The sequence below is a fragment of the Salvelinus alpinus genome, chromosome 5, assembly GCF_045679555.1.
Source record: "Salvelinus alpinus chromosome 5, SLU_Salpinus.1, whole genome shotgun sequence".
Lineage (NCBI taxonomy): Eukaryota > Metazoa > Chordata > Actinopteri > Salmoniformes > Salmonidae > Salvelinus > Salvelinus alpinus.
In genome coordinates this window covers 7,178,069-7,183,936 of record NC_092090.1, presented here as the reverse complement: position 1 = coordinate 7,183,936, position 5,868 = coordinate 7,178,069, and the positions used below count along the sequence as shown (strand labels likewise).

The following is a 5,868-nucleotide window of genomic DNA, read 5'->3' as shown; positions in this document are numbered from 1 at the left end:
ACAAACCTTTTAATCTCCTTGTTGGTCGTCTGTCTGATTCAACTAGTTCTTTATTCTCCCTTTGTTAGACGGAGAAGTAGTGAGAATGTAGTGTTTGTTGAGTTGTGAGGTCTGACACTTTCTGTATGACATGCAACTCTGTCTCTTAGATTAAACATTATTCACCCCCCAAACAACACTCTGTCTCTTGGATCAAACATTCCTCACCCCCCCAAACAACACTCTGTCTCTTGGATCAAACATTACTCACCCCCCCCAAACAACACTCTGTCTCTTAGATCAAACGTTTCTCACAGGACAGGTCAACACTCTGTCTCTTAGATCAAACGTTCCTCACAGGACAGGTCAACATCAAAACAGGACAGGTAAAATAATGGGGTCGTTGTAATCTCAGCAACCAGAACCAAATCTAGGCCTCTGGCCAGTCACTGCTCCTGGTTGCCATGACAGTTACTCGATGTTTACAATGCCATGGAGTCATCTATCATCGTATAATGTATTATTATTTATTTATTTATTAAACATTTATTTAACTGGGCAAGTCCGTTAAGAACAAATTCATATTTACAATGACGGCCTACCCCGGCCAAACCCAGACGACGCTGGGCAAATTGTGCGTCGCCCTATGGGACTCCCGATCACGGCCGGATGTGATGCAGCCTAGATTCGAACCAGGTTCTGTAGTGACGCCCCTTGCACTGAGATGCAGCGCCATTGACCTTGGCCACTGCTATAAACCAGTCACACTGAACACATTCTGGAAGTGACAACTAACTACCTAATTATGGAACGCCGTTTGGGTTTTTGCGGGTCAAAAACGATACACGTCAAACAACACTATTTGACGTGTCAAATGAGCTTGTTGACCAATCAGGACCTAAATATGACTGTATGTCACATAATAATTTAACACGTGTATTAATTGTTTACATAGTTATTACACAATGATTACGCTATCACTCGTATTTCATATGTCACAACGATTCATCGATACGTATGCTACGATGCTGGTAAAGTTTTGTCTCGAGCGCCTGCCCTTCCCCAAGCTCTGGACTGTGCTGGTCATTAAAAAAGCTACCTAGCTGATGGATGCAAACAATGGCCTTCCCCTAAAAAATAGCAAAACGACATCATCTGTTTCAGTAGCTATAGTAGGCTAGCTAACTATCTAGCTAGGTGTCGTCATCTAAAATAACCCTAATTTAGAAGACAGTTCTTATTTGATTAACGGTGGTCGGACCCATCGATGTGAAGCTAGCCACAATAAGGATCAGCCGGCCTTCAAAATAAAAGTATGTAATTGACGGTGATGCAAACGAATACAAATAGTGGAATTAAGCCCTAATTGAATAGATCATGCTAAAACGAGGTTAGAATGTTGTTATATAAAATCAACAAAAGACAATAATTTGTTGATTTGACAAAAATCTGTTGAAATCACACTGGACAATTTTTTTTTATTATTTCAAATTTATTTCACCTTTAACCAGGTAGACCAGATCACCTTTATTTAACCAGGTAGACCAGATCACCTTTATTTAACCAGGTAGACCAGATCACCTTTATTTAACCAGGTAGACCAGATCACCTTTATTTAACCAGGTAGACCAGATCACCTTTATTTAACCAGGTAGACCAGATCACCTTTATTTAACCAGGTAGACCAGATCACCTTTATTTAACCAGGTAGGCCAGATCACCTTTATTTAACCAGGTAGACCAGATCACCTTTATTTAACCAGGTAGGCCAGATCACCTTTATTTAACCAGGTAGGCCAGATCACCTTTATTTAACCAGGTAGACCAGATCACCTTTATTTCACCAGGTAGACCAGATCACCTTTATTTAACCAGGTAGGCCAGATCACCTTTATTTAACCAGGTAGACCAGATCACCTTTATTTCACCAGGTAGGCCAGATCACCTTTATTTAACCAGGTAGACCAGATCACCTTTATTTAACCAGGTAGGCCAGATCACCTTTATTTAACCAGGTAGACCAGATCACCTTTATTTAACCAGGTAGACCAGATCACCTTTATTTAACCAGGTAGGCCAGATCACCTTTATTTAACCAGGTAGACCAGATCACCTTTATTTAACCAGGTAGGCCAGATCACCTTTATTTAACCAGGTAGACCAGATCACCTTTATTTAACCAGGTAGACCAGATCACCTTTATTTAACCAGGTAGGCCAGATCACCTTTATTTAACCAGGTAGACCAGATCACCTTTATTTAACCAGGTAGACCAGATCACCTTTATTTAACCAGGTAGGCCAGATCACCTTTATTTAACCAGGTAGACCAGATCACCTTTATTTAACCAGGTAGACCAGATCACCTTTATTTAACCAGGTAGGCCAGATCACCTTTATTTAACCAGGTAGACCAGATCACCTTTATTTAACCAGGTAGGCCAGATCACCTTTATTTAACCAGGTAGGCCAGTTGAGAACAAGTTCTCATTTACAACTGCGACCTGGCCAAGATAAAGCATAGCAGTGCGACACAAACAACAACACAGAGTTACAAAAGTACAGTCAATAACACAATAGAAAAAATCTATATACAGTGTGTGCAAATGAGGTAAGATTAGGGAGGTAAGACAATAAATTGGCTGTAGTGGCGAATTAATTACAATTTAGCAATTAAACACTGGAGTGATAGATGTGCAGAGGATGAATGTGCAAGTAGAAATACTGGGGTGCAAAGGAGCAAAATAAATAAATAACAATATGGGGATGAGGTAGTTGGATGGGCCGTTTACAGATTGCCTGTGTACAGGTACAGTGATCAGTAAGCTGCTCTGACAGCTGATGATTAAAGTTAGTGAGGGAGTATGAGTCTCCAGCTTCAGTGATTTTTGCAATTCGTTCCAGTCATTGGCACTAGAGAACTGGAAAGAAAGGCGGCCAAAGGAGAAATAGGCTTTGGGGATGACCAGTGAATTATACCTGCTGGAGCACGTGCCACGGGCGGGTGCTGCTATGGTGATCAGTGAGCTGAGATAAGACGGGGCTTTACCTAGCAAAGACTTGTAGATGACCTGGAGCCAGTGGGTTTGGCTACGAATATGAAGCGAGGGCCAGCCAACGAGAGCATACAGGTCACAGTGGTGGGTAGTATATGGGGCTTTGGTAACAAAACGGATGGCACTGTGATAGACTACATCCAGTTTGCTGAGTAGTTACCCTCTAGTAACTGAGATATGGGTCTGTATTCACAAAGGAAGGACTGGTTTGACATGTCCCCCTACCCTCCAGTAACTGAGATATGAGCCTGTATTCACAGAGGAAGGCCTGGTTTGACATGTCCCCCTACCCTCTAGTAACTGAGATATAGGTCTGTATTCACAAAGGAAGGACTGGTTTGACATGTCCCCCTACCCTCTAGTAACTGAGATATGGGTCTGTATTCACAAAGGAAGGACTGGTTTGACATGTCCCCCTACCCTCCAGTAACTGAGATATGAGCCTGTATTCACAGAGGAAGGCCTGGTTTGACATGTCCCCCTACCCTCTAGTAACTGAGATATGAGCCTGTATTCACAAAGGAAGGACTGGTTTGACATGTCCCCCTACCCTCCAGTAACTGAGAGATGGGCCTGTATTCACAAAGGAACGACTACTGAACTAGGAGTTGTGGTTTTATAAATCGTAATGAATATGAGTGGCGGACCTGATCCTAGATCAGCACTCTTACTCTGAGACGCTTTGTGAATAGTGGCCCTGGGACCAAACTAAAAATAACATGGGAAGACCACAGGTGTAGATATATAGAACTACTGTGTCATGGTCGCAGTACCACCTTATCTTGGAAAATGCTGCTTATGGAAAACATCGAATTGAGCCAAACACTTCTCAATGAGAAATGAACATAATGATCTACCAATGGCCTGTTTGCGAATTCCTCTCCACCCTCACAACATGAGATAAAAGGACCCACTGCAGCCCACATACCTTCCTACCCAGCTAGCCCCAGAACACAGGAGCAGAGCTTCAGACCAGAACTCAGGACTCTAGAGTCATTCTCCTGTCCACTTCAGTGACTACTTCACCAGGAACAGAAACCTGTTCACCATGTCTGTTCCCTTCCGCTTCCTCTGTCTTCTCAGCCTGGCTGTTGGTGCTCTACACTGCACTCCCGTGTCTGACCAGGAGGGGGAGCTTTCAGAGCCTCATTATTCCGACTGTCCCCCTGGGCTGGTCAAGCTACAACAACCGCTGCTTCAGGTACGTGGCCTCTCAGCTGAGCTCGGCCGATGCAGAGTCCTTCTGCGTGACCCAGGGAGCCAACCTGGCCTCTGTGAACACCATGGGGGAATTCAGCTTCGTGAAAAACCTGATCAAGAGCTTCGAGCCCTGTGCTGAGCACCATACCTGGATCGGGCTGAGTGACCTCCACAAGGAAGGGGAGATGGATGTGGTCGGGACGGCTCCAAGGTGGTCTACACGAGCTGGTCTTCAGGTGAGCCCAGTAATGGAGTTGGTTCCGATCCGGAGAACTGTGTTCACACTAACTACCAGGATGACAAGCTGTGGAACCACACACACTGCTCATACAAGTTTGCCTTTGTCTGCGCCACACGTCCCGGTCTCTGAACCTCAGAGTCTTTAGTTCAAAGATGCCTTTGGTTTCCATAAAATAAATACAAACCTTTTAATCTCCTTGTTGGTCGTCTGTCTGATTCAACTAGTTTAGCTTTATTCTCCCCTTGTTAGACGGAGAAAGTAGTGAGAATGTAGTGTTTGTTGAGTTGTGAGGGTCTGACACTTTCTGTATGACATGCAACTCTGTCTCTTAAGATTAAACATTATTCACCCCCCCAAACAACACTCTGTCTCTTGGATCAAACATTCCTCACCCCCCCAAACAACACTCTGTCTCTTGGATCAAACATTACTCACCCCCCCCAAACAACACTCTGTCTCTTAGATCAAACGTTTCTCACAGGGACAGGTCAACACTCTGTCTCTTAGATCAAACGTTCCTCACAGGACAGGTCAACATCAAAACAGGACAGGTAAAATAATGGGGTCGTTGTAATCTCAGCAACCAGAACCAAATCTAGGCCTCTGGCCAGTCACTGCTCCTGGTTGCCATGACAGTTACTCGATGTTTACAATGCCATGGAGTCATCTATCATCGTATAATGTATTATTATTTATTTATTTATTAAACATTTATTTAACTGGGCAAGTCCGTTAAGAACAAATTCATATTTACAATGACGGCCTACCCCGGCCAAACCCAGACGACGCTGGGCAAATTGTGCGTCGCCCTATGGGACCTCCCGATCACGGCCGGATGTGATGCAGCCTAGATTCGAACCAGGTTCTGTAGTGACGCCCCTTGCACTGAGATGCCGCGCCATTGACCTTGGCCACTGCTATAAACCAGTCACACTGAACACATTCTGGAAGCTGACAACTAACTACCTAATTATGGAACGCCGTTTGGGTTTTTGCGGGTCAAAAACGATACACGTCAAACAACACTATTTGACGTGTCAAATGAGCTTGTTGACCAATCAGGACCTAAATATGACTGTATGTCACATAATAATTTAACACGTGTATTAATTGTTTACATAGTTATTACACAATGATTACGCTATCACTCGTATTTCATATGTCACAACGATTCATCGATACGTATGCTACGATGCTGGTAAAGTTTTGTCACGAGCGCCTGCCCTTCCCCAAGCTCTGGACTGTGCTGGTCATTAAAAAAGAAAGCTACCTAGCTGATGGATGCAAACAATGGCCTTCCCCTAAAAAATAGCAAAACGACATCCTCAATCCTGTTTCAGTAGCTATAGTAGGCTAGCTAACTATCTAGCTAGGTGTCGTCATCTAAAATAAC

General features: G+C 43.8%; 1 pseudogene; it reads left to right on the top strand.

The window, feature by feature from the left end:
• Nucleotides 1-4,074: 4,074 nt before the first annotated feature.
• Nucleotides 4,075-4,604, top strand: LOC139575182 (galactose-specific lectin nattectin-like; annotated as a pseudogene).
• Nucleotides 4,605-5,868: the final 1,264 nt, after the last annotated feature.